This window comes from Kogia breviceps, chromosome 3 (genome assembly GCF_026419965.1).
Source record: "Kogia breviceps isolate mKogBre1 chromosome 3, mKogBre1 haplotype 1, whole genome shotgun sequence".
Classification (NCBI taxonomy): Eukaryota; Metazoa; Chordata; class Mammalia; order Artiodactyla; family Physeteridae; genus Kogia; species Kogia breviceps.
The window spans coordinates 121,559,075-121,587,061 of record NC_081312.1 but is presented as its reverse complement, the minus strand read 5'-3'; the positions used below and the strand labels follow the sequence as shown (position 1 = coordinate 121,587,061).

The 27,987-nt window shown below is 43.1% G+C and overlaps 1 protein-coding gene across 20 annotated transcripts in view; it reads left to right on the top strand.

Moving 5' to 3' along the window:
- The window catches only part of SV2B (synaptic vesicle glycoprotein 2B), a 218,317-nt gene that overhangs the window by 39,176 nt on the left and 151,154 nt on the right, over window positions 1-27,987 (top strand). For 3 of the 20 annotated variants that reach the window (XM_067029566.1, XM_067029560.1, XM_067029565.1), the window contains one exon: window positions 10,497-10,632. The exons of 14 other annotated variants lie outside the window; for them this stretch is intronic. The gene's annotated coding sequence lies outside the window, so the exon portion shown is untranslated. The remainder of the gene's footprint in view (window positions 1-10,496; window positions 10,633-27,987) is intronic. 3 more of the 20 variants (XM_067029568.1, XM_067029563.1, XM_067029567.1) reach the window with 1 other exon arrangement.

The following is a 27,987-nucleotide window of genomic DNA, read 5'->3' as shown; positions in this document are numbered from 1 at the left end:
TTGCTTTGCTATTATCAGGTTATTTGTATAATCCCAGAAGCTGGCAATTGTGTAATTTTTTTTTTTTGTGTGGTACGTGGGCCTCTCACTGTTGTGGCCTCTCCCGTTGCGGAGCACAGGCTCCGGACGCACAGGCCTAGCGGCCATGGCTCACAGGCCCAGCCGCTCCGCGGCATGTGGGATCCTCCCGGACCGGGGCACGAACCTGTGTCCCCTGCATCGGCAGGAGGACTGTCAACCACTGCGCCACCAGGGAAGCCCTGTGCAATCATTTTTAAAAGAAAAAAGCCGGAGATTTCTGCTTAGAGAGAATCAAGAAACAGGCAGAGAATGAGATGTGCTGTGCAATCCCGTGCAGAACATTGGATGGCTGCTCTTTACAAAGGCAGGATTGTTCCTTGCTTAGAATTCCCCGTGGGACTTCCCCTTGTCAAAGTTCAGGGACAGGTCATGTATTCTGGAAGGGAAGCCTGTCTCATCCTCTCTGTATGCACTGACAAAGCTAGAAAAGTTGCCTCAGCTCTTGGGATCTGGTCAGTCTTGTGCTGAGGGCCTTGTGGCTCTGAGTCCAAGGTCAACCCCAGAGTACAGACCTTGAAGAGCACAGAGATACACCTTTCTCTCTTTCTGTTATATGTTCCATGGTGGTCAGATGGCTGAATTTGAAGCTTATCTCCTTCATTTACTAATTGTGCTTGAATGCTCTGTGCCTCAATTTCCTTATCTATAGAATAAAGATAATATTAATAGTGCTTTATCTCATACAGTTGTGAAAAGAAAGAAATTAAATGAGGTACTACAGTGCTTAGCATAATGTTGGGCAGATAGCAAGAATATTAGTCAGCTATTACTGCGTGAGAATAATAAAGCTGTGTAACAGATATCCCCAAATATCTCAGTGTCTCACACAGCAAACATTATTTATCTCACTCGTGAGTTTGCCAGTCAGCTGGAGGGGCTCTCCTTCACATTGCAGCTCAGGTGCAGGTCTGCTCCGTGTGTCTCTCATCCAGCTACGTATATGCTACTAGCAGCTGCTAGGGACATGTCCTTCTCATGGCAAATGATAGGGGGACATGAGAGATGCCAAACTGTAAAAGCACATTTAAAGCCTCTGTGCATATCCTGTTGCTAACATTTCATTGGCCAAAGCAAACCACATGGCCAAACCCCACAGAGTGCAAATCTGAAAATAAGAAGTCTTAGGTACTCTGCCTTTTAAACTGAGCCACAAACAACTGGGGTCCCTCATGACTTTCCAAGAGGTATCAAAACTGGCTGTGGAACCCTCAACTCTAAGCCCCCAGGTATATATAATTATAGAGATGGAAAGGAAGGCATAATCTTTGGAATCCTGGCCTGTAGGAAGTACTTGCTTGAGGTGAAAGACTTTTTGCTCCCCATGAAGTCAAGTGAAGGGACCCTGAGAGACTCCCTTGTGGAGACTGGGGATGCTTGCAAGGAGGGGATGTGGGGCATTTTGTACCAGCAGACATTCCACTCCCCTGTGGTACTGATGGAGTGGATTGGACTTAGAGGGCTTGACATGTCCACTGGAGTTTGAGGCAATGAAGATATGGAGCCTGATGCCTACTTTGAGTCTAGAAATTTTGGCAGGCAGGAGGCTTAATGGAGTAGCCCATGCTAGCATGGGCTAGCATGGCAATAAAGTGCCAAGGGAAGAAAAGAACCTTTTTCTAGCCCATTCATTGAGGGCTTTGGAAGGTACAGAAGGCTCCACGGGGGGAAGCATAAAGCTTAGGGGAGGGGCAGGGACACACTGGCTGATCCGCTTGGGGCTCCCAGTGTTTACTCCTAATCCCCAGCTTCTGTCTGGCCAGCAGCAGATGGAATCCTCTGCGGGCTGCTCAGCCAAGATGCTCCATTTTTTTAGGATAATGTGGGGTCCAAAATAAAATGCTGGTACAGAGCATATCTTTGCAAGGAGCAAAAGGTTGGCATTTCTAGGGGAGCAAGAGTTTCCCAATGGTAAGAGCTATCTTTTTCATCATAAATCTTTTCTTAATCTCAGGGAGACATTCAATGGCTAAAGTGGATGTGGAAAGAAGGTAAGATGTACCTAAGGTAGTCAGTCATTTAAGATGTGAGTACAAAGCTATGGTGAGCAATTCATTTGTTCTCATGTTTAAGTCTGGGCTGCTTGGTGAGCTGCCTGAATTTAGCAAATGACAAATCCCACTTCTGGCTCTGGTTGTTCTGAACATATACAGTAATACACATAATGTGACTTATTCTAAAACTTGTGTTAGCAAGGAAATTTGAAATTACCCAAAGCTGTTGGTGAAATTAGTGACTATTCAAGTTTGTCATCAGGTGATTGGTTTCCATATGCTTACTAATTTTTTTTCTGATTTGAAATGTAGTACTTGTTATTGAATAAGATTTGGAAAATAATAAAACTTATAAATGATAAAGCTCTTTATTCATGCTGCCAAGTTACCTTCCAGAAAGTCTGTGCTAATTTACCCTACAACTAGCAATGTATGAATGCCCCTCAATGTATCCTTGCTTGCAGTATTATTATTAAAAAAATCAAACATTGTCAATCTGTTAGTTGAGAAAATATTTTCCTTTTCGTGTGTTTGATTGCTAATGTGATTGAGCACTTCTGCTTATTGACTAATCGTATTTCCTCTTCTAAGCATCGTCTTTCCATGTCCTTTGTCCATTTAAAATTGAGAGTTAGTGTTTTCCATATTTGTCAGTAAAAGCTCTGTGTATATGGAGGTTATTAAATCAGTGACTCTCATAATTACTCTAATCATTTCCCCAATCTATTTGCCTTTAATTTTGCACTTATATGTTCTTCTTACCATGTAGCAACCTAGTTTTCATATATTGCCAATATTTTCAGTTAAAATTTCTTTTCATGCTAACAAGTTCTTCCTTATCCAAAAATCAGAAAAGTATTCATCTGTAAATTTTGACTGTTTTTATTATTTTAATTTTACATGTGATCTATTAATCATTTTCACTTTATTATGACATATGGTGTGAGGTAGGGATCTATCTCTATTTTAGTCTGTTTTAACTGTTGTTAATCAGTTCCTTCAGTACCACTTAATGAGTACTCCTTCTTTCCCCAGTGAGTTGAAAATCCACCTGTATATTTTGTTCTATATGATCTCTCTGCCTCAAACTAATGTAATTATTATAGTTTTATATTCTGTTTTAATGTCTGGAGGTACAAATCCCTCTTCATTCTTACTTTTAAAATGTTCCTTGGATATTTTCACCCATTTATTCTTCCAGATGAGTTACTGAATCATGTTGCCAGATGTGTTGAGAATCCAGAGCTGGTGTATTGAATTAAGAATACGCCAATTATGACCTGCTGAATGAGGGGGCACCAGTCACCCACCCAGGGTAGGCAGGTGGCTCCCTCAGCATCTGAGCTCCCACTTTTGGGAAGGTGAACTTAGGGGTTCATTTTGATTGAAGGCACAGTTTCAATACACCTGCACAAAGGACCGAGGGGACACAGTGGGGGTGGGGAGAAGGGCAGTCCTCTATTCGAAGTCCTGATCTAGCAGGAAACAGAGAACAATGTAGTAAGCACCTATTGCTTATAAAGTGGTTGGGATTGAGGTCACTAATTTTTCATGGGTTTAACTCTAAGTGGTTATTTTAAAAGGTACCCTGGAAAAAGCAAAGCAGGAACTTATGGAGGGAATCTTAAACTCAGTCTTTTTCTAAATGTCCAGACTCTGGGTGTGAGCAAGGTTATCATACCATAAAATGCCTGGGCAGCAACTCAGAAAAACAAATATTGTTTTTCTCATCACACCAAGTTAAAAAAATCCATTTGGAGTTTGGATAGGAATTACAGTTTAATTCCATTACAAATTACATTTGTATATATGTAGTTACATTACAAATTAATGTGGTGAGAATTGGCATTACAGAACATGGTATATTTCTTTATTCAACGTTTGTTTTCAGTCTCTCTATAAAGCTTTGTATTTTAAAACAATGAAACTATGAAAATAATAATATAATAATAGAAAAATAAAGTAATAAAAACTAACCCTTACTGAGGGTTATGTGCTAGGCTTTGGTTACTTTAAATGCAGTATCTCATTTAACCTTCTCAACTTACCCAAGATGATTCAGGTAGTAAAGGCAGAGAAACCTAGTCAAGACTTTTCTGATTCTGGAGCCTGAACTGTTAACCTCTACAATATATAGCCTCCCTTAAGATTCCTACAAATTATCTCCTATAGTTTAAAGTGGCAGGGAAATGGTCTAACAACTAATGTTTGTTCTTAGGTTAATAACTTATTTGAACATTTTCTCTTTGAAATTAAAAAAGTGTCAGGGTGGGGCTAACTTTGCTTGGAATTTAGTAAACACTATTGGTTTGAAGAGTCAAGATTTTCTTCACGTTGGGTAAATTTTTATCCAGTGCTATGGTTCTCAATCCTGGCTGTATATCAGAATCAGCTGAGGAGTTTATTTAAAAAAACAAAACCCCAAAAACAAAAACCAACCAATTTCCTAACTCTCCTGAGATTACTTAAGCCAGACTCTAGGGATGGGGCTGGGAAATTGAATTTTTTAAAGAAACTGCCCAGTGATCCTGATGTGCAGGCAAGGGTTGTGACCCAGTGACAGAGTAAACCTTCAATTACTATTTCTGTTTCTGTCGTTTTTATTTTCCTTCTAAAGTCACCCCTGATTCTTGGGTGGAATCTCGTTTCTTTTTTTTGGGCCATGCTGCGAGGCTTGTGGGATCTCAGTTCCTCGACCAGGGATTGAACCTGTGCCCTCAGCAGTGAAAGCATGGAGTTCTAATCACTGGACCACCAGGGAATTCCCTCATTTCTTTGTCTTTCACATCTCTCGTATTCTTTCATAATTTTTACCTTTTAATTTCTAAAACTTTCTTTCTGAAGGTGGACTCAACAGCTGGGCAAACCAGACAGATCACCCACTAGCTAGAAGGGAAGAGAGTTGGCTTAAAAATGAAAACAGATGAGATCAGAACATCAGCTCTCTTGAAACACCCCGGGCCTCATCACAATCAGGGGATTTGTTCCTCTTTGCCCCTCCCTATCCTTCTCCACCCACCTCAAGAAAGCATCTATTTATATTAACATCTTTAAAAGTAATGCTTGTCCAGGAGTCTGACTACAAAAGACTGTATTCCCAATATGTGCTAAACAGCCCCATTTGCTTAAACCCCTATTATGTCAGGTACTATAAATATATTTCATAAATATAAGACCAGTGGTGTTGTGGATGCAGGTAAGTTGAGCACAGAGCCTGATTCAGAGTCGGCATTCATCAAAGATGCCCTCCCTCCCGTCTATCACGGCTTAAGTCATGATGCTCACAAGTGGGGTCCCCAGACATCCTCCCTGAGGACTCAGTTGAGAAAGCAGGGGTGCCTGAGGTTGATTTCCCCATCTGGATCATCTTTAACTGCTCAGCTTTCTTCTTATGGGTTGCTTCTGCTCCATCCTTATGCCTTGTGAGGCATTTGGGCACCAGTCCCCTGCTTGCTCTCTGCTGGCACACTTGCTGCAGAGCTGGCACCCCCAGTTCTGGCTCCCTGTCCATCCTTTCTGCTGCTTCCATTTGCTTGTTTTGTCTCTCTGAGTGATTTAATAGAACTGCATGGCCCAATTAAGACACTTTGTATCTGGGCTTATCTTCCCCAACCTTTCATCTGCTCTCAGTCCTGTACTTTTCAAGACACCTATTTAAATAAGAGCCTGAGGAAGAGATGGTGTGGGTGGGCCATCAAACCCTAGAGCCTGCGTTTGTTTATCCAGGAATAATCTAGAAAGCCAAGACCCATGCAGTAACCACTCATGGGCATCTGTGCACATTGTGCTATTTGTGAGACACAAATGGGGGGATTTGCATGTGTTGAGTGCCAGTTATTTGCCTACCATTTCCAAAGACTAGACCTCGTTTGCCCTTTTTCAAAAATTCCTGCAAGGTAGGAAGTATTATTACCACTTTACAGAGAAGCTGAGTCATTCATCCAATGTCTCATGGTTGGTGTGTGGTAGAGTTGTGACCCAGGCCTTAGAACTACTCTTCCAGTGTTCTTTTCTCTATATTGGGCATGACTTCACTGGCAGTCTCCAGAGATGAGCAGGGAGAGATGAATTGGGAACAGGCTGGATTCGCTAGATAAGCCATCTCCAGGCGAGACCCTCTTGAGCTCTGAGCACACGTGGTCTGTGTCCCCTGCCTGTTCCTAGGTTACTCCTTTACCTGGAAGTCACCCAGGACCATGCAGAGGACTGTTGCTCAGGGAGGTGCCCTGAAGAGGTGCATAGGGAAAAAGGAGTGCACTGTGTTGCTCTGGATATCACCCCCATCACAAGCTTTGCCAGTTCCGAGAGGATGCTTTAAACCCCACAGGAAATAGTTTGTCCCTGTAGCCCTGTTATGCCTATCCTCATGAGGGATCCTCCTGGCTTAACAGCAGGGTGGGCAAACTGTGTTTGGTACTGGTTTGCTATTCTTTTCTCACCACATCCATTAAACTATCAAAATGTTATTAAGATTTAAATGAAATCTCCCAGCCTTGGGGCCCATCTGTTCTCACTATTTATTCCCTCAGGGGAGTCACGGATCTGTCATTTGCAATTTTACAGTTTTCCGTATCTGAGGTGCCAGCGGTGTTTCCTCTGCAAGGTTGCAATGCATGACTTTCCTCTCTGTGAAGGGCTCTTGCGGGCAGGGGGTGGGTGGGGGGGTGTCTGCGCAACTAATGACACCTCCTTCCTCAGGAAGTGAGAAGCCCTCTTCTGAGTGCCAGGCACAGCAGCCAAGTCTTGCTGGGAAAATATGCATCCTTGCCTCAGAAAACAGAGATTTCCAGGCCCATATAGGGATCAGGGACTTCTTTTAAGTCATACTACAGCTTCCTGCTGTCCAGAGATATGGAAGTTATTCGTTCTTAAAAGGGGAGAGTATCAGTTTGCCAGAGCTGCTATAACAAAATAACACAGACTGGGCGGCATAAACAACAGAAAATTTTCTCCCAGTTCTGGAGGCTGGAAGTCTAGATCAAGGTGCCAGCAGTTTCATTTCCTCTGAGGGCTCTCTCCCTGGTTTGCAGACGGCTGCCCTGTTGATGCCTCCCCACACGGTTTTACTCTGTATCTCTGGTGTCTCTCTGTATGTCCTAATCTCCTCTTACACTGGTCAGATTGGGTCAGGGTCCACCCTGGGGGCCTCATTTTAACTTAATCACCTCTTTAAAGGCCCCATCTCCAAATGCAGTCAATATTCTGAGGCACTGGAGGTTTAACATATGAATTCTGAGGCAACACAATTCAACCTACAAACAGAGAATTAATAAGTGAGAATACAAACACTGTTGAGTTTCCATTCTGTGCCAGGCACTGTACTTGCAGCTTCACATACATTTTCTCATTTATTGAAAAGGATCTTACAGATCATCCAACAGCGATCCCAGCTGATCTTTGTACAATTACCACTGTGCAGTCAGCACAAGGGGTGAGGCTTCCCTTGCGAACCTGAAAATTGAACACCAGGGGATAAAGAGCAGAGTGAGAAAATGAAGTCACTTTGAAGAGAGAAAAGACCCCCAACCCCATTGTACTTGAACATAACTGGATTGAATCTATTAACAATAATGACAATAATAGTGATAATAATTGAAATTTGTTGAGTGCTTGCTGAGTTCTAAGTGCTTTAAATGCATTACTTATTTGATAGTCACAATTCTAAAGAAAGAACACATCTAACACTCTTAAGAGGTGTTGGTCAGCGAAGTTGGCCCAGAAAAAGGAGCTTCTCAGAAGGCAATGTTGGCAGTGCCTTCCAAATACTGCCCAAGAAAGAGGATGTTCTAGCCAACAGAGCCAGTTATTGGCAAGGCTGTACCTACTGTGGGCACACGTGCAGCAGGCTTTGAGCTGGAGACCAGGAGCAGGGTAACTCAGCTACCTCTGCTTGCTCCAATTCTGTGTTTCTCAGCATCCTTCCAAATACAGATGGGCCTCCCATGCTGGTCTGCCTAATGTGGGATAGGAGGTGCTGGCGGTGCCAAGATGAGGACTTATAGGTAGATTTCTCCTTGCAGATAAGTCAAGCACTCTGCTTGCTATTTGGAATCATTGGGGAATGGGAGAGAGACTTGTGTTGCAGGACTGATGAAACCTGATTTAGGGTGCCAGCCAGACCTGGGGCTGGGATATTATGTTTGTTTCCTGTTACTGCTGTAACGAATTGCCACATAGTTAGTGGCTGAAAATAACACAACATATTATCTTACAGTTCTGGAGGTAGGAGTTTGAAATGGGTCTCCTTGGGCTAAAATCAAGGTGCTGGCAGGGCTGTGTTCCTTCTGGAGGCTCGAGGAGAGAACCTGATCCTTTGTCTTTTCCTCTTTCTAGAGGCCAGCTGCATTCCCAGGCTTGTGGCCTTTTCTCCATCTTCAAATCCAGCAGCTCCCATTTTCAGATTTCTCTCTGTGTTCTTCTTTTTTATGAGGACCCTTGTGATTACAATGGGTCGACTCAGTTAACCCAGTATAGCCTCCCCATGTCAAGATCCTTTACTTAATCACACCTGCAAGCTCCTTTTGCCGTGTCAAGTAGCATATCCCCAGGTTCCAGGGATTAGGACGTGCACATGTTTGGGAGGCCATTCTTCTGCCTCCTACAGTTATCCTTACTGAGATAAGAACACCCTTTTGGGAAAACTGGTGGATGACAGTCAGCTGTCCACTTCAGTGACACCCAGCCTCAACACTGGCTGTACACTCTTAATTTTTGAAGTTGCTCCTCCCTACCTGGTGAGGCAAGGAGGATGGTGTAATACCCCATGTGAAAGTTCAGGAAACTGAAGGTCACAGGGGCTGAGTAGTTTTCTGGGATTGGAACCTATTCTGGCCAGCAGGCTGGTCCTTGTCATTGCACCATGCTTCCTTTCCAATCCATGTAACAGACAGGGACACCAAGACTTATTTCCATTAAGATAAATAAATGGAGAACCAAAAGAAGGAATATAGTTTCCTAACCAGGTGGTGGAAAGGTAGAAATTAAACCATACGGGTGTAGCTCTTCATGTGGTGTGCCAGGGATTGCTCTGTCTGTTTTAAAAGCTAACATTCCTTGGTTGCTGGGGTCTCTCTGCATTTGGTTTTATTGTAAAACGTAACAAATCAGGGTACAGACCACCTCAAGAAGGAAGAAGGAAAATCTCTTATTTTGTTAAATTGTTCATGCTTGTATCCTTTCATCACACACTGAGTGTCTTTTCTTTGGTGGGTGTTGCGGGGAATATAGAGATATTTAAAGTGTGATTTTTGTTCTCAAGGAGTTTACAATGGAGCAGTTCAGTCTGGTCCTTTGTCCTGTAGGCCACATAGCATGGGCTTTGGAATCGAAAGACTTGGACTCAACTGCTAAGCTTTGTCAAACACTAGCTGTGTGGTGTTGGGCAAGTTGCTTAACCTACCTGAACCTGCCTCAGCTCCTTCTTCTCTGCAATGGAACAATAACTGTACCCACCTTGAAGGGTCCTTGTAAGGACTGAATGAATGTCAAGCATCCAGCTCTGAGCTGAGCATATGGCAGATGCTCGTGAGATGTTCTCTGCCCTTCCTTCTCCTGGGTGCTTAGCTTTAGCATTAGAGAAAAAAGAAGAGTGCGGATGAGATGGGGTGGGGAGAATGGGAGGTGAATTTAAGCATTTCTGGATTGTTCTAATTAATGGGCAGAGGCCAGGCTGGAAAGAGATCAGCTGTGCCCTTTGTGTGGCGGATCCAGAGCAAGCTCGTTTGGCTGTACCCTCTGTTTGAGGCTGCCAGGAAGGCGTTCTGTGCTCCAAACCGTCATGCTGGTGGCACTGTCCAGTAGCATCCTCTGGCAGGAAGGCTCAGTAGGTATTTAGAAAGCAGATTGTCCACTCTGTTCTGATTTTGGAAAAGAAGAGCTCTTTCTGTGGAACAAATAACCTTTTGAACAAGAAAGAAAAGAAATACTCCAGAGGTATAACAGGTATAGAATAGACTCAGGGACAGCCCAGAAGGGTGTTTGTGTGTCGGGAGCCGAGATGCCAGTGGGGAGGTAGGGTGGGTTGAGGGGAAGGAAGAGCGAGACATTTGCTCTAACAGTCCTGCCAGGCTCTGCATGATGCCTTTGTAGGCAGAGTTCAGGTTTTAATCCCTGCATATTGAGGTGCAGAAATAGTCCCAGGGTGTCACCAGGATTTCTTTTTATTGATTGATTGACTGAAGTAGAGTTGATTTACAATGTTGTGTTAATTTCTGCTGTACAACAAAATGACTCAGTTATACACACACATACATATATACATATATATACCTTCTTTTTTTTAAATATTATTTTCCATCGTGGTTTATCCCAGGATATTGAATATAGTTCCCTGTACTATACAGTCCAGGATTTCTATGTTAACTCTGCCAAGCCAAGCAGATTCAGGAGTCCTTCTTTGAGCTTTCCTTTTCTTTTTCTCATTAGACGCATTAAAGTGACTTGCATTTTATGGACTGTGAAGAGACTTGAGTGGAGGGAGTGAAGAATGAGTGACATTTGGTGCTCTCTGCACAGAAAAACATCCCCCAGGTATTCGAGCATATTCCACAGACTGAAGGAGGTGAATGCACTTGCAAATGCTCTTATCTTTCTTAGGTTTATCCCAAGGGCTCAAATCAAAGCTGAGACTGTAGAGAAACTGCATCTCCACCCTCCGGGGGCAAATGTCGTCACCAGCCCTGCTCTGTGTCTAGCAGAGCTTGCTGGCCCCCTCCTGGGAGCTGTTTTCACCCTCTCCCACCAGTGAGTCATCCTCAGAGGCCGGTTCTTGGTTCTCGAGAAGGTGGGATGGGAGAGCAGGAGGAGGTGTCAGAATGCAAAAGCTGTTCTGTTCTTTCCTTGAAAATTAACTTGGCAGCTTGCAAGCAGTGAGTTTTCTGCACGGACCCAGAACAAGTGAGTGGACCAGGTAGCGAGCCAGGGTCTGGAACCCACCCCCCATCTTCCACTTAATTGAGTATGAGATCCCGATGTTGCCTTGTGCAAGTTTCTTGTCCTGCTGCTTTACAAATGGGTAGAATAATCACGGTGACAGTGTGTATGTGAGATTCTTGGGGTCAAGTCATTTCGACAAATATTTAACATGCCCTGGGTTAGGTATGTGCCATGTAGAGAAATGAGTACGTTGAGGGTATCTGCCCTCAAGACCACGCGAAAATGAACATGCACATGACCATCACATAAGGCCAATGGAAATGAAGGCTGTGGCAAAGGTATAAGTGAAGTGCTGGGTGGGCCAAAGAAGGAGAAACCAATTGTCTGCAGGAGTTGTCATGGCAGGAAGGAGGGAGCACTGTGGCTGAACCAAGGGAGATGGTGAAAAGTTTAGGAGAAGCCCGGAAATGGAATGTGGTCTGAGTGCACAGGTGTGGCCGTGAGGTGGACAGAAACCAAATGGAGTAACACGAGGAGCATCCAGTGTGACGTCTGCATGGCTGTTGAGGGGACTTTGGGGACCATGGTGGTGGGGAAATTGGTAGGCAGTAGGGAGCTACCCAAGGCTTCTTTGGAGGGGATTCTTTTGGTCTGATCTGGTCTGTGGTTGGAGGCTGTAAGACTGTGTGGTTTTAGGCCCCTTCCCTGGTTAGACTCTTAGCTAATTGTACACCCCTCAGCCTCTGCTTCGTCATCTGTAAAGTGGAGGCAGGAATGGTACCCACACAGGGATCTTGGGAGAGTGCATTGGGATGACATGGGGAGAATGCTCAGCTCAGTGACTGGGACTTGCAAGGCTCAGCAAAGGGAATGCATATCAACAGCCATTCAAGGAGAGGCTCCATGGTAGTGGGGTGGGGGGCTTGGGGAGATGAGGGACTGCGGTGGGGGTGGGGGCAGAGGCCACATGGGCAGATGCTGTGCTGGCAGGTGGGGGATGTCAGTGCTTGAACCTGGACGGTGGTGGGGGAGGGGAAAGGAGGGACTGGAGACGGCAGAATGGTGAGACTGCAGGGCTAGGACTTATGGGAAGTGGGGCTGAGGAAAGAGGGAGCAGTCAGCACTGGGATCCCTAGAGTAGGGTAACTGGGAGGGAGGGTGGGAGGTGTGTCTGAGGAATCCTGAATTCCGTGTTGGGCATTTCAGAGGCTGGTGGACGTCTGGGTGGGCAGGCTCATGAGCTGACAGCAAATTCAGGGGCAAGGTCAGGGTCAAGTTATGTGCTTGACTAGGGCCGAAATGTGATGTGGGAGAAGTGGCTGCAGTCTTCCAGGGAGACAGAGTAGAAGCAGAAAAGTGCTGTGCAGAGAACCTTAGGGAACATTCCCATTTAAAAAGGAGGTGGAGGATAAGGAACACGGAATGAGAGAGGGAGAGAAACGGTGGAAATGAGAGAGCGAAGCAGCCTTCAGGGAGGAAGGAGAGAGCCAGGAGAGAGCTGGTGTCATGGACCCCAGCTCAGGAGAGGTCTGACCAAGGAGGAGGTCCAGGAGGATGGGGACCCAGAAGAGGCACCTGAATGGTAATTAGGACAGAATGAGTGAGTCTGGAGGACAAGCTGCCAGCACAGTGGTGAGAACAGAGGTGCATCCCCAGGAATGAAGACACCAGTATGTGAGGGGACACAGGCCAGCAAACGCAAGACATTCCTCAAGATGGTGATGGTGTAAGGGAGGAGAAAATGTAGACTGCGTTAGTGCGAAAGGAGTAGAGACAAGTGTTTTTTAGAATGTGCGAAACTTGAGCACTTTTACAGGATAAAAACTAAGTGTGAAGAGAAAGACCTCGAAGATGCAGAGGGAGGAGGAGGGGGATGGAGCCAAGTCTGGGAACCAATGGGAGGGGGTGGGGCTGAACACAGTGGGGAGATTAGCCTTTGAGATGAGCAGTGAGGGAGGGGAGGAGGATGGAGATGTTTTGAGAGAAGGCTGCTGTCCTCAGTGAATGGGGTGAGGTCAGGAAGTAAGAGGGAAGGTTTTGGAAGTGGGGTGGGATTTACAGAAAAGGTTTGGAACAGCCCTCATTGGGGATAACTGGGCACTAACCAGGGGCTCGAGAAACACTGACAAACAGGACTGGGCCTCAGTTGATGTGAGCATCTGGACTGGAGGCTGAGCTGATGAGCACGTGTGTGTGTGTGTGTATGTGTGTACATATGTGTGTATTCCGTATGTATATATATGTATAGGTATATTTGTATATACACATAGAGGTTTTGTTTTAATTTGTTTGCTTTCCCATGAGCATTGGCAGGCTAAGCAATGGGAAGAAAGTGGGATTATGCAGGGCTGGCAATTGTGCCTGTCTGTGGGACCCCGTGGGAACTAGCACTGTTTCCCTTAAGGTCAGTGCCTAATAAAGAACAGCAGACTAAGGGCTGTCAGGCATGGGTTGTGCGCCAGCCCTTGAAAGAGGCACGTTACCCCCGTTAGCTCATTTAATGCTGTAAAAGCCCTAAGAGGGAGGCCATGTAATATTCACACTTTGCAGATGGAGAAACTGAGGGTATAAAAGTGACTTGAATATAGCTCCACACAAAATAAGTGGTGAAGGTTGAAACGGACGCCTGTGAATCTGTAAGAACTTGGCTTTTCTCCTCCATCTGGTGGATGCATCAGTAGACTTGGGTTTAGGGCCAAGGAGACATGGAAGGGCAGCATTTCTTGTGGGCTCAGATGTACCTGTGAGCAAGGGGCTTTTCTTTTTTCTTTCTTTTTTTTTAACATCTTTATTGGAGTATAATTGCTTTACAGTGGTGTGTTAGTTTCTGCTTTACAACAAAGTGAATCAGTTATACATATACATATGTTCCCATATCTCTTCCCTCTTGCATCTCCCTCCCTACCCCACCCCTCTAGGTGGTCACAAACCACCGATCTGATCTCCCTGTGCTATGCGGCTACTTCCCACTAGCTATCCACCCTATGTTTGGTAGTGTATATATGTTGTTGTTGTTTTTTTTTTTAAACAAAGGGGCTTTGACTCTAGAAAAAAAGAACAACACGGAACCTCCAGCCCCTTGTTCCACTACTCTGAGACAACATATGTGGGGACTTTTTCTTCCTTTCTCTCTCTCTTCTTTTTGAGGCTGTCTGCACAGGAATTGACAAATTCTAATGATAGTCTATTTTGGAGGGAGTGTTAAATTATTCAGACGCAGGCACAAATAGAAAGTCTCCCGCAGCTTCGACTTCCTGCTTGAACCTGTGGATGTCAATTTGCTGGGCCCTGCGAGGGTCTGAAGATGATGCCCAGGTGGGAGGGGAGGGGCCAGCGGCAGGGCTTTCATCCGCCACCCGGAAGCGGGTGCTTGCAGGCTGCCTTCCATCTGGAGCCAAGAATCCAAACCCTGTTGGTATCCAGTCCCAGGCTGCAGGGACCCCGGGGAAGGGCGTGGCTCCATGGTGACGAGGCCCTGGCTGGGCTTCTTGGGGTTCCCCTTGTCCGCCTCCTCGTGGGTGTCCTAAGCCTGCCAGGTGTGCGATTCCCAGAAGCTGCAACTGCGGCCTCACCCTTTTGCTGCGCTCACATCTGCACTTTTGCATTTCTCTGAGCTCCAGAAAGTCCACGTGCGCATCAAGGTGTTATTCAGGAAGCTTGCAGAAGTCAGGCATGTTGCAATTTCTCAACGTGGGACTCTTCTCATACTTCTCTGCCACTTTCTTTTCATCGTTCCTCCTCCTCTTCTCTGGGAACTCCTTTGCCTCCTCTGATGAGGGTGCTCCTGCAAGAGGCCATTCAGGGTTGTTCTGATTCTAGACCCTCCCTGTGGAAATCCCTGGAGGATTGGACAGAGCGACGATAACGTAGGGTGGTGGTTTAATTTATTATCCAAACCCAGACACTTATGAGAGTGAAAAGGGGTGCTCTTTAATAGTGACTCTGCTGACACCAGGGATAATTAGGCACTGTCCAGAGCAATTTGAAAGGATGGCCACTCTAGAAAGAACAGGGGCTTTGCCATTAAGTGTTTTGCTTATCTTCAAACAACCTCAGTTTTCTCATTGGTTGAACTGAAATCTACTTTTCACGATCATGTTGGAGTGATATATATCATATGCCAGGCACAATTCCTAGCACAGAAGTGTTCAATATATATTGGTTCTTCTTTTTTTTTCTTAAAAAAACACAAACAAACCCAATAAAAACAATAGTGGCAACAAAAACCACTCTGTACCAAAAAATCTTTTATAGGTTTACAGCAGGTGGCATTGAACTTGGCCTATTTTCACCACTTCCTCCACCCCCAGCCTTCCTTCTAATCCACAGGTAGAGTATTGCCTTTTCACTCAACCATTTTCTTTTCTTCTCAGATGCTTCTCATCGCTATACAGTGGTGTTTCTCAACCCCCCCCTTTTCTTTCATTATTACCTCCTAAGGAGATTTTTGACACTTATCCCCCCTAATTACCAACCCCTTGCTCCCCATCGTGAAATTTTAATACCACAGGTACACCATGTATCTGTTGATGTACCATGGCCCTTTGAGAACCCACAAACCACTGTGATATCTAAGATCCCTCCACCCCCTTGCAGAACCAATTTTTACTTCCTCCAAGAAGTGATTTTCACCCCCTCGGGGGTAACATGACCACCCCCTTTGAGAATGCACGGCACATAGCATGCTCATCTTTTACCCTTCCCATGCCATCTCTGATTCTCCCATGCATGGGATATGGTGCTTCTCAGTTGAAATCACATGGTGGGATGGGGGGGGGGAAACCATGAAAACAAGTAAGAGCTACCTTCTATTGAGCACATTCTTCAAGGTACATGATCCCTAATCCTCACAGCAACCCTGCAAGAAAAACTTTCTTTCTTGGATAAGAAAACTCAGGCTCAGAGAGGTTGAATGACCTATGGCCATGTGCCTGTTGATTGTTGAGAGAATTTCTGACTATGTCTTTCTATACCACAATGCCTCTTCATTCATAAAGGGAGAAGGTCATGGTAGGACACCAGCTCGTACTCTGTGCCTGGGGCTCTCTTTTGTGCTTCATCTGCCTTATCTCATTTGATTCTCACCTCTGCTCTGTGAAGTGGGTGGGATGTTCCCAACTTTAGAGATGAAAAATGGCTCTGCAGTGATAATTTTGTTAAAGTTCACGTGGCCAGTGTTCATGACGAAGGCTGGATTATAACCCAGGTCCTCTTGCTCCTAAAACCCCTCTCTGTGGCCACAATGAAACAGATGCCCAGAAGGAAGTACTCTGAGCCTCTGCCTTGCTGGCAGGTGAGAGAACCCCCTGCTTTCTCCCATGGCCAGTTTTTTAGGTGTTCAACTCCCCTACCCCAACACACATGCTCGATTTTTTTTTTTGCTTAATTTTTTTTTTTAGATATGAAGAGAAACATAAACTATAATTTTTTTTTTTTTTTTGGCTGCGTTGGGTCTTTGTTGCTGCGCACGGGCTTTTCTCTAGTTGGGGCGAGCGGGGGCTACTCTTTGTTGCTGTGCTCGGGCTTCTCATTGAGGTGGCTTCTTTTGTTGAGGAGCACGGGCTCTAGGCATGCGGGCTTCAGTAGTTGTGGCTCGCAGGCTCTAGAGCGCAGGCTCAGTAGTTGTGGCGCACGGGCTTCGTTGCTCCGCAGCATGTGGGATCTTCCCAGACCAGGGCTCGAACCCGTGTCCCCTACATTGGCAGGGGGATTCTTAACCGCTGTGCCACCAGGAAGTCCCTAAACTATAATGTTTTGAAAACTGTAAATATCGCTACCTTCATAGACTCTGAGGGATCTGGGAATCCAGGTTAAGTCACTGGTCTCTGCTACACTAAAGAGTGACCTGTGTTCTCTGGAGATAATTCAGCAGGATGGCATTCAGGCAGCCATAGGTGGACGTTGGGGCTTAGGTGTGAATCTCAGTAAGTAGTAAGAGAGTGGGCTGATTTCAGCGGGTTGTTGGGAGTTTTGATTCAGGGTTCATGCATCTGACAACTCCAGAATAGGTTTCAGGTTGTGGAGATTTACTCTTTAGGGACCTTTGGTGTATTTTTGGAGAGAAAACTTTTATCTCCATGTGTTGATCCTGGCCAGCAGAGCACCAGTGGGAGGGTCCAACCCCCTTGGATGCTTTGTCCCAGGCAGAGAACTGTGCAGTGGATTAAGGGATCTTGGGGGCAGCTGCCAGTAACCTCCTTACTTCTTTTATTTCATCACTGACTAGATTCGCTGAGCCCTGACCTGACAGTTAAGTAGGACCAACCATTCCTTTCACAATCTGGGAGGAAGGAGCTCTAGGCATTGATAGGCAAATGCCTTGTTTTTAGTTGTCATCATATCTGTCTCTCTAGGAGCAGGGATGGCTTCCTCTTTCCCGGGAGGGGGTGGGGGGTGGGGGGGAAGGTAGGGGCGGTGACAGCCAGGGCTAGCTGGTTCTTCTGCCCTGCGGAGAGGCATCTGGAGGCTGGTTCACAGGGATCCAGTGCTGGTGGTGATGAAACTGAGAGTGGCAGGTTTGGCTGGAAAAGAGAAGAAAGATGGCTCTGAGGGGGCTGTTCATTCCTTTTGTCTTGGTCATGGGCCACTTCACCTGACTAGGAATAAATAGCTGCTCTTAAAGGAAAGATTGAATCCTGTGCAGAAGACAGTCTGTTGGGAAACCAAAAGTGCCTATGATTTTCAGGAAATGGAAGTCCCAACTCAGAAACCAGTTGTAGGGACGACGTGGGAAATCAGGCCGTTGCTGAGCCTTGGTTTCCCCAGGTGTGAGATGAGAGGTTTGGGTCAGATGACTTCTGTATCCCATTTAAAGGTTTTTTTTTTTTTCTGGCTCTGTAAAATTTTTAAATCGTTTTATTGAAAACTTGAATATTGATGGTGGGACATCCCTCCAGGCTCCAATGTCTAATTACCCCAATTACTAGTGAGTGTTTAAGCCACCCTTATATAAGAATCTAGCCAGCTCAATCATTGTGAAAATTGTGTGATTCTCTTTATTCCTGTCCTGCCCCTAGGTTCTTCATGACCATTTTTTTTTTTTTTTTTTTTAGATTCCATATATACTAGTTAGCATACGGTATTTGTTTTTCTCTTTCTGACTTACTTCACTCTGTATGCCAGACTCTAGGTCCAGACCTTCTAGAGAATGGACTTGAGGACACGGGGAGTGGGAAGGGTAAGCTGTGACAAAGTGAGAGAGTGGCATGGACATATATGCACTACCAAACATAAAATAGATAGCTAGTGGGAAGCAGCCGCATAGCACAGGGAGATCAGCTTGGTGCTTTGTGACCACCTAGAGGGGTGGGATAGGGAGGGTGGGAGGGAGGGAGATGCAAGGGGGAAGAGATTTGGGAACATATGTATACGTATAACTGATTCACTTTGTTATAAAGCAGAAACTAACACACCATTGTAAAGCAATTATACTCCAATAAAGATGTTAAAAAAATTGTGTGATTCTCAATGTGAGATTGAAGAGGAGAGTGGCATTAAAGCATTTACCACAAAACTATTACTTATTTTAAACTTATAATTGGATTTATTGTGGATGAAGAGACAGCAAATAACTAGTGAGTAGCCATGCCAGAAATTACATGTGCATTTACCTTTAGACTCAGAAGTCGCAAAAATATGAAAAAATATTTACACAAGGCTATTAATTATAGTTAAGAACACCGATTGATTCAAACATATCAAATATGTTTAGACCCATAGGTTCATACTGGTTCTCAGAATAAAACGCCTCATTGGCCACTTTTAGAAAATGTTAGGGAGCCAACTTATTATTTTGAGAACTGGTAAATAAGGGGAAAGGATCAGATAGTTACCTTGTCTTTCCTATACAAACTAGCTCAGGACAAAGAGTAGATGAGGGGAAGAAGCTTCTTTTTATGGAGTTATTCCAGGTAATAAGTAAAAAGAGTGATAAAACTGGAACTTTGTCATCCCAAATTTCTGGGTCTAGGCAATGATCACCAATGGCTACTAACATAATGAAAAAAAGACAACATTTTATGTGCTTCCTGATAGAAATACCATACCATTGCCTATGAAGTAGCTTTGAAAAAAACTAATCTGATTATGAACAAGAGCAGCAATGTCCAATAGAACTTTCTCTGATGACAGAAATGTTTTATATCTGTGCAGTCCAACGTAGTAGCCACTGGCCACATGTGGGTATTGAGAACTTGAAAGGAGACTAATGTGACTAAGGAAATGAATTTTAAAAATTTATTGAATTTTAATTAATTTAAATTTAAGTAGCCATATGTGGCTAAGGGCTACTACATTGGACTGCACAGCTCTAGACTTACCTGTGAACATATGGGAGACACAGGGGACAGAAGAACATGTTAAATGACACCATAGGAATACAAACAGCAAAACATACTGCAAAGAAAAATCTGTAGAACAAACTGTCTTCACCACCAAATAAGATACAATGAATAAAAACCAGATAGTCTGGGGAACATGTAAATTATTAAAGTGATAACAACCAATTACAAGATATGGAGCTTATTTGAATCATGATTTGAAAAAATAAATTAAAAAAATTATGCGACAATAGTATTACAAAGTTGTTAATTTTTTTAGGTGTGATAACAGAATACTGATTATTTAAAAAAGAGTCCTATTATTTTAGAGACAATACTGATATCTTTATAAAAGAAATCATATGATGTATGAATTTAATTCAAAACAATCCAGTGTACATGTGAGGAGGGAAAGTGGGTAGAGAATTGGGTGGTATAGGTGAAACAAGATTGGAATGAGTTGATAATTGTTGAAGCTGGTTGGTGGATACATGGGAGTTCATTATATTATTCCCTCTACTTTTGAATGTGTTTGAAAATTTTCACAATAAAATGTGAAAAACAAAAAGAAGTAAGGGAAATTTCCAAGAAACCTCTCTCCAAGTTTAAATAACAGCAGCAGCAAGAGAAATTTCTCCCTTGAGCTGAAATCTGAGCTGGGAACTGGGGGCCATGAAAGATGTACACATAGTACCCAAAAGGAAAGGCAGGGTCCCCTGAAGGCAAACACAGCTATCAACACTGCAATAAGGAGAGTAAGCCTGGAGTTGGTACTAGGACTTCTTTTTAAGCTGCAAACTCAGCTAAAGTGATTCCTGGTCTATAGTGTCCCTGGTTCTCAGAGAAAGCAAAAGCAAATTCTCTCCAGAGGACAGCATCCTCCAATTAGGTATGTGGGATTTCACAGATTAAGATCAAGCAAATATGAACAAGTATTAGGGTGAATATGAAAATTATCATCTAAACTGGGACACTTTTGGTGATGAAAGGGAGTGCTAAAATAATTAAATTAATGCAAAAGAGATAAACCAGGATTGTCCTGGAGAAACCAATGGTCCCTCCCCAGTGGCAAACAGGGGAGGAAGGATGATCCAGCCTCTTCTGTTCCTGGAGTTTGGTGGGAGTGAGAGGCTGCATCTCACCCCAGATCATTTGGAAGTTGATCTTATGCTTTGGGTCAGTGGTTCTCAAAGTGTGGTCCTCAGGCCAGTAGCATCCTGGCAGTTTGTTAGAACTGTGAATTTGTGGGCTTTACCCTAGCCCTAATAAATCAGAAACTCAGGGGTGGGGCCCAGCAAGCTGTTTTGGAACAAGTCCTCTGGGTGTTTCTAATGCCCCAAATTTGAGAACCACTGGCCTAGGTAAACATTTTTTTAACTGGTGTTATCAGCTATTAACAAAATTCCATGAGCATGACAATACCAATGATATTTTTCTTAAAAGAAATAGCAGATAGGAAAAAAGTTACATTTTCCCCATAATAAACATTTTAATGGCACCAGGTAATTCTATAAAGAAAGTCTAATGAAAGTCATTCAACAGTTATCCATTAAGAAGGATTTTAAACTAATAAAAATGCCTTTTAGCATTTTATGTAAACATTTTCTATCTCAAAGGTCTAGTGATTCTCCCAGAGAATTAGGACAAAAATATCACGTTCTCAAAGGAGGATTTAATTAGGTACATGCCTCTCCTGTGTGTCAACTCCTGGAATCTTCCTCCAAGTTCCCAAACAGCTCTGGTTCATGTAGGTCTGGTCTCACTTAACCTGGGATCTGAGCAGCAGCTGTTCCTGTCTGTTCTCTGTTCTCTTCCAACAAAAATTGTAGCACATGGCTGATGTTAGTTTGTTTTTCTCCACTGGGCTTCGTGTACTAACCAGACTGGGTTTGGGTGCCAGATATTTCTGTGACTTACAATACTCTCTTCTCTGAAAGGCATGCTTGTGCTTGTCCTGAACCAGTTTCTGGCATGCCTCAGTGGCTGTTTATCACCTCTGTATTAAGCATAATAGGATGCTCCCCCCCATTAGTTACAGCCTTGCTGGGAGTTGATAAACTATCTCATACGGAGAGATAGAGTCTTATGGCCACAGGCAGCAAACAGAAACCCATCCAGTCTTAGATGGACATATGTTAATGCTAAGATTTTCCTCACTTCCTCCAACTTCCCTTAAAAATAGACCTATTATTGTGATGGAACTAGAAGTCCTACAACACTAAAGTGGTAGTTCTTGTATCTAAGAGGGGCATAGAATCAGTGTTTCTTAAACCCACTTCTGGAATTGGCTACATTATTTGGGTACTTTAAAATACAATCTTTTTTTGTACCCCATTCCCCAAAGAGTTTGCTTTAGCAGATCTGCATGGAGAACCTCCAGTTTCAGGAGGCTTCTTAGGGGATTCTAATGCACAGCTTGAGTTTGGAACTGCTAATGCCAAGTTAGAGCTGTTGTAGCAAAGACCTGACATTTTTCCAGATCTTTTCCTGGTGTCATTTAGAGTCTGTTGCAGAGTAGGGACACGGTCTTCTTCAGGAAGACTGAGGTCTTCAGGAGCATCTCTGCAGCTTGCTATTCAAACCTAGTCCTAATCAAGTGAGGGGTTAGCCCATCAAGGTGGCCTGGATGGGAGCACAGGCAAGGTAAGGCTGGCTCTGCCACTCACCACCTGACTCTTTGGGCAAATTACCAAATTCCTATGAGCCTCACTTTGCTTGTCTGGACAATGGTAAGAATAATATCTACTTGGGAGGGTACTTGTGAAGATTAAATGAGAGGACATAAGTAAATATTGAGTCTATAACCTGGCACATAGTAGATACTCAATAAATAGAATATATATTATTTATTTATTTTATATATGTATTTATTTATATATTATATAAAAAACCTTTTTCTCCTTGGAGGTTCAAGCCTATAAAGTGGCCAAACAGCTTTTCTTCTTTTTGGACAGAGGTCACATTTTGGCAACATTTTTTTTGCTGTTGTTGTTGTTACAGGAGATTACAGAAAACTTCATGAAGAGAGATGAATGCTATACCTGAAAGGGTGTATGTTTATTTTATTATTATCTTTAAAATTGAAGTATACTTGATTTACAATGTTGTTGTTTCTGGTACATGGCAAAGTGCTTCAGTTATATATAAATATATATATATTCTTTTCCATTATGGTTTATTATAGGATATTGAATATAATTCCCTGTGCTATACAGTAGGACCTTGTTGTCTATCTATTTTATATACAGTAATTTGTATCTGTTAATCCCAAACTCCTAATTTATCCCTCCCCCTCCCCCTTTCCCCTTTGGTAACCATACGTTTGTTTCCTATGTCTGTGAGTCTGCTTCTGTTTTGTAAATATTCATTTGTGTCATCTTTTAGATTCCACATATAAGTGATATCATGTGGTATTTGTCTTTCTCTTTCCAACTTACTTCACTTAGTATGATAATCTCCGGGTCCATCTATGGTGCTGCAACTAGCATTATTTCATCCGTTTGTATGGCTGAGTAATATTCCATTGTATATATGTACCATTTTTTTTTAACATCTTTATGGGAGTATAATTGCTTGACAATGTTGTGTTAATTTCTGCTGTATAACAAAGTGAATCAGCTATATGTATACATATATCCCCATATCCCCTCCCTCTTGTGTCTCCCTCCAACCCTCCCTATCCCACCCCTCTAGGTGGTCACAAAGCACAGAGATGATCTCCCTGCGCTATGCAGCTTCTTCCCACTAGCTATCTGTTTTACATTTGGTAGTGTATATATGTCCATGCTACTCTCTCACTTCGTCCCAGCTTACCCTTCCCACTCCCCATGTCCTCAAGTCCATTCTCTATGTCTGTGTCTTTATTCCTGTCCTGCTACTAGGTTCATTAGAACCATTTCTTTTAGATTCCATATATATGTGTTAGCATATGGTATTTGTTTTTCTCTTTCTGACTTACTTCACTCTGTATGACAGCCTCTAGGTCCATCCACCTCAATAAAAATAACTCAGTTTTGTTTCTTTTTATGGCTGAGTAATATTCCATTGTATATATGTGCCACATCTTCTTTATCTATTCATCTGTCGATGGACATTTAGGTTGCTTCCATGTCCTGGCTATTGTAAATAGTGCTGCAATGAACATTGTGGTACATGTCTCTTTTTGAATTATGGTTTTCTCAGGGTATATGCCCAGTAGTGAGATTGCTGAGTCATATGGTAGTTCTATTTTTAGTTTTTTAAGGAACCTCCATACTGTTCTCCATAGTGGCTGTATCAGTTTACATTCCCACCAACAGTGCAAGAGGGTTCCCTTTTCTCCACACACTCTCCAGCATTTATTGTTTGTAGATTTTTTGACGATGGCCATTCTGACTGGTATGAGGTGATACCTCATTGTGGTTTTGATTTGCATTTCTCTAATGATTAGTGATGTTGAGCAGCTTTTCATGTGTTTGTTGGCAATCTGTATATCTTCTCTGGAGAAATGTCTGTTTATGTTTTCTGCCCATTTTTGGATTGTGTTGTTTGTTTTTTTGATACCGAGCTGCATGAGCTGCTTGTATATTTTGGAGATTAATCCTTTGTCATTTGCTTCATTTGCAAATATTTTCTCCCATTTTGAGTGTTGTCTTCTTGTCTTGTTTATGGTTTCCTTTGCTGTGCAAAAGCTTTTACGTTTCATTAGGTCCCACCACATCTTTATCCATTCATCTGTCGGTGGACATTTTGGTTGCTTCCATGTCTTGGCTATTGTAAATAGTGCTGCTATAAACATGGGGTGCATGTATCTTTTAGAATTATAGTTTTCTCCAGATATATGGCCAGGAATGAGATTGCTGGATCATATGGTAGCTCTATTTTTAATTTTTTAAGGAACCACCATACTGTTTTCCAAAGTGGTTGCACCAATTTACATTCCCACCATTGGTGTAGGAAGGTTCCTTTTCCTCTACACTCTGTCCAGCATTTGTTATTTGTAGATTTTTAAATGATGGCCATTCTGACTAGTGTGAGATGGTACCTCATTGTAGTTTTGATTTGCATTTCTCTAATGATTAGTGATGTTGAGCATAAAGAGTGTATGTTTAAAAGATGGACACTTTCTGACAGAAATTGGTAATAAAAAATATAGAGTCCCCCCAACGTCAATGCAAGGCTCCCTCAGAGCTTCCAAGCAAAGGAATGGCATAAAGGGAGCTGAGATGGAAAAGATGCAGGTGAATTTTGTAGACATCTTAATGTAGCCTTTGTGTTAGCTGGAGGCACTCTGATTCTTCAGAGCTGGATGTGGTTAGCTCATACTCCAATCAACAATGTAGAAAAATTCAAGATTTCTTGTAGTTCTTGGGGGCTTTCATGCCAAGATCAACTCTGACTTCTTTCCTCTGCTGATTCTTGTCCTTCACTCTGTCTTGTGCAGCTCCTTTCCCTGGTTGCCACAAAACCTCTTTGTATGTGCAGCAAATTTTACCTAAGTTTGGAGAAATGGATGTGAGTTTATATCACAGCAGGGTAACAACTTAAACTCAAATATTAAGCATCTCTTTTATAAGATCCCTCTTCCTTGTTGCTTACCCCCAATCTCACTGTTCTCTCCCCTCCCCTCTCTTTTATGCTTAGGTCTTCCAGTTTATTTCAAATGCAGAACAATTTAGCTACCTCTTTTGCTACTTTTTCCTGTGGCTAACCCAAGCTCTCAGGGTTTCTGCTGTCCCATGTGGCCTTGCAAGATATTTTCCTGAACAAAGAGAATTACTTCCTGGAGGGAATTATGGAACATGTTTTTAAGATGATAATTTATTTCTTATCCCCATCCAAAGCTAAATATTTAAGCAATGAGATGCTGAACAAATATAGGCACAATAATGTGGATGGTGGTGGTGGTGTTGGTGATGAAGAGAAAGACTTGATCCAAGAGATATAAAAGAGCTCACAACAAATTGAGCAGAGAAGCAACACAAAAGGAAGGGGAAGGAAGAACCAACGTTTACTGAATGCCAGTATTTCGTGTAATCCCATGACAACCCTATCATATTGGTTTTATCCCAATTTTGCAAGAAAACCAAAGTTCAGAGACGTTAAATAATATGCCCAAGGCCACTCAAACTGTAAATGGAAAATGCAGGATCCAACCTAGGTATGATGGAAAGATCTGCATTCTTTGCATCGTATTCTGAATCACTTATGCTTCTATCATAGAGAGCTTGAGGTTCATTCTGAAGTGGTATTTAGTCCAGCTCTTATGCTAACCTAATTCAGTACAAAATCATTTTTGATAATAATAAAGTTTAGGATATATCCTTATTTTTTATAGTCTGCAATTTGGATCTTGATGTAAATCTTTCTTTATATGGTTTCTCAGGTGAAAGCAACAAAAATCTGCCCTTTCATAAGTGCAGATGAGACCTCTCTGACTTACATGTTAGAGCAGGGCCAGTGGTGGGGTATTCCAGGGGGGCTGACTTCCCAACATTAGTGCCATCCAGGGATAGACTGATTGGCTTGCTCTCATGGGAGGAGGCATTTAAGCAAAGACTGTAGACCACTTGGTTGGGATATTGTTGTGAGGATTCTGGGTTGGATGAGAAGTTCCCAAATAGAGCTGCCCATCAGAGTCATTTGGAGAAGGAATGCTCAATACCCAGATGCTTGCATCTTACTAGAGATGATTCAGTATGTGTGGGATGGCTCAGTGGCATTTCAAAATAGACTCACCAGCTGATTCTAATGCACACCCAAGTTTGGGGACTGTTGGAACAGGTTGCTGTTAAAATCCCCTCTATCACAAGATTCTATAAATTCTGTCTTTTGTTGGGGGTGGGGGAGTCATGGTCTTCCCTGTCTTGTATTCTTTAAATCACAATGTTCTATTCATGTGGGCAGTGACAACTGGTCAAATGTGATATCTATTTCATTATTGGAGAAGATAGAATACTGAGCTACCTTTAAAATATCTGGGTTGCACTGTCTCTTTGTAATGGAAAATGTTATTTATTCTAGTGATGCTTCTTCATGATGCCAGCAGACCATGCAGAGTTTACTTCGAAGAAGCTGGATAATGTTTATACATCTGCAGGAACTAGCTAGAGGGATCAAGATGAGATGCTTAGTTGATATCACATTTATTTAAAAAAATGGAAAGGTAAACACAGGACTAGGGTGGTTTGGGAAATGTATTAGCATGCTTAAGTACACTTTTCCTTGGCATATTTGAAGCAGAAAAAGCAAACTCCTCAGGAGATTCAGTGGTAAATGTATATTTTCTGGGCCTTGGAAAATATATTCCCCAATATCTCTCTAGTTCTTGTCATGGATTAAAAAAAAAAAACTTTGGCTCATTCTTCCCCAAATAGATGGATGCTGGTAATAAGTAATGAAAAAAAAAATCAAATGCTAGGAAAATGACATGTGATTTTTCCTTCCTGTTTGATATAAACGCTTCTTAATAATTGATGCACACAGCTTTTCTAGTGACAGAGGGTCTTTCCTTAAAGGGATATGTAACATGCACAAAGTTGAGAGATACTTTCAGAGTTTGTGGCCAGCTCCGAGGCACTGACCACTAAACTTTTGTTTCTCAACAGGAGTATCTCTCAGGCAGACACAGTGTAAAAAAGTAATGCCTTCTTCCACTTTCCTCTTTGTTCCATGATGCTGAGCCTTCTTTGGCAGTCGGCCTGTTCCTCATTTTTTAAGTAGGAAGCCTCTATAATTAACTTCAGCCTATTTCTGCTGTGTTAATTAATGTGTGCATACAGGAGGTTGCTGTTTTCCCTTAAGGTGTGATGAATAGGACTGGTTTTCATGGAAATCACCTAGCACTTTAGCAGATGGAGCAATTGGCTTTGGGAAACATTCACATTAAATAGCAAGACATAACTAATTCTACTTGATAAAGTCTGTCAAGGTCAAGGGTGGAAAGAGTGGTCTCCAGACTCCTCTAGGGCTCCCTGTGAGCGTTTGAGGATGATAAGAAAAGTGGAAAGGACCTGTCCACTGAAATCAGTCAGACCTAGGTCTGAGTCTTAACACCACACCATAGCAACTCTGTGAGCTTTGGTAAGGCTTGTTTGCTCATCTATAAATGGGGCACAAAACACTCTTTTTGTCAGAATTAATTCAGGTGATATTTGGGAAGCTTCTCAGATGTGTAACTCAATTCATGAGTCTACAAGTTGGCTGCGAGCGTTTATCCTGTCAGACTGTAAGCTCCTTGGAAACAGAGACTGTGTCCTATTTGATTCTTGTCTCCAATGCCTAGTATCAGTAGGATCTCATGTTTATTGAAGGAATGAAAGATGGATTGGTCTTATTTGATTAGTAACCTTCACAACAGTGCAGTGGCTAGTGCTGGAGTGTGTACAAACTTTACAGCCCTAACCTCTTAACATGTCTGCCCCTGAAGAAGTTTGAACCCATCACCCAGACCTTCTCAACCTCACTGGCAGAGTATAGGTCTTGCCAGTCTACAAAGGCTACCCTGAGAATTGCACTATCCCTTCCTGCATGGTCCTTCTGGTCTGGGAGTCCCCTTCTGTAGCTCCCTGAGATGTGAGGTGGCTGCAGAACTTTACAGAGATGCCAGTGGTCCAGCTTGCCCAGAGGTGCCATGCCATCGCTCCTTTCTTGGGTTTTGTCATCAGCCAGTGACAGCGCTGTAGACAAGCAGAGCATGACAGGCAGCAGGGCATAGGTCACCTCTGCTCTCAGCAACCTCTCTC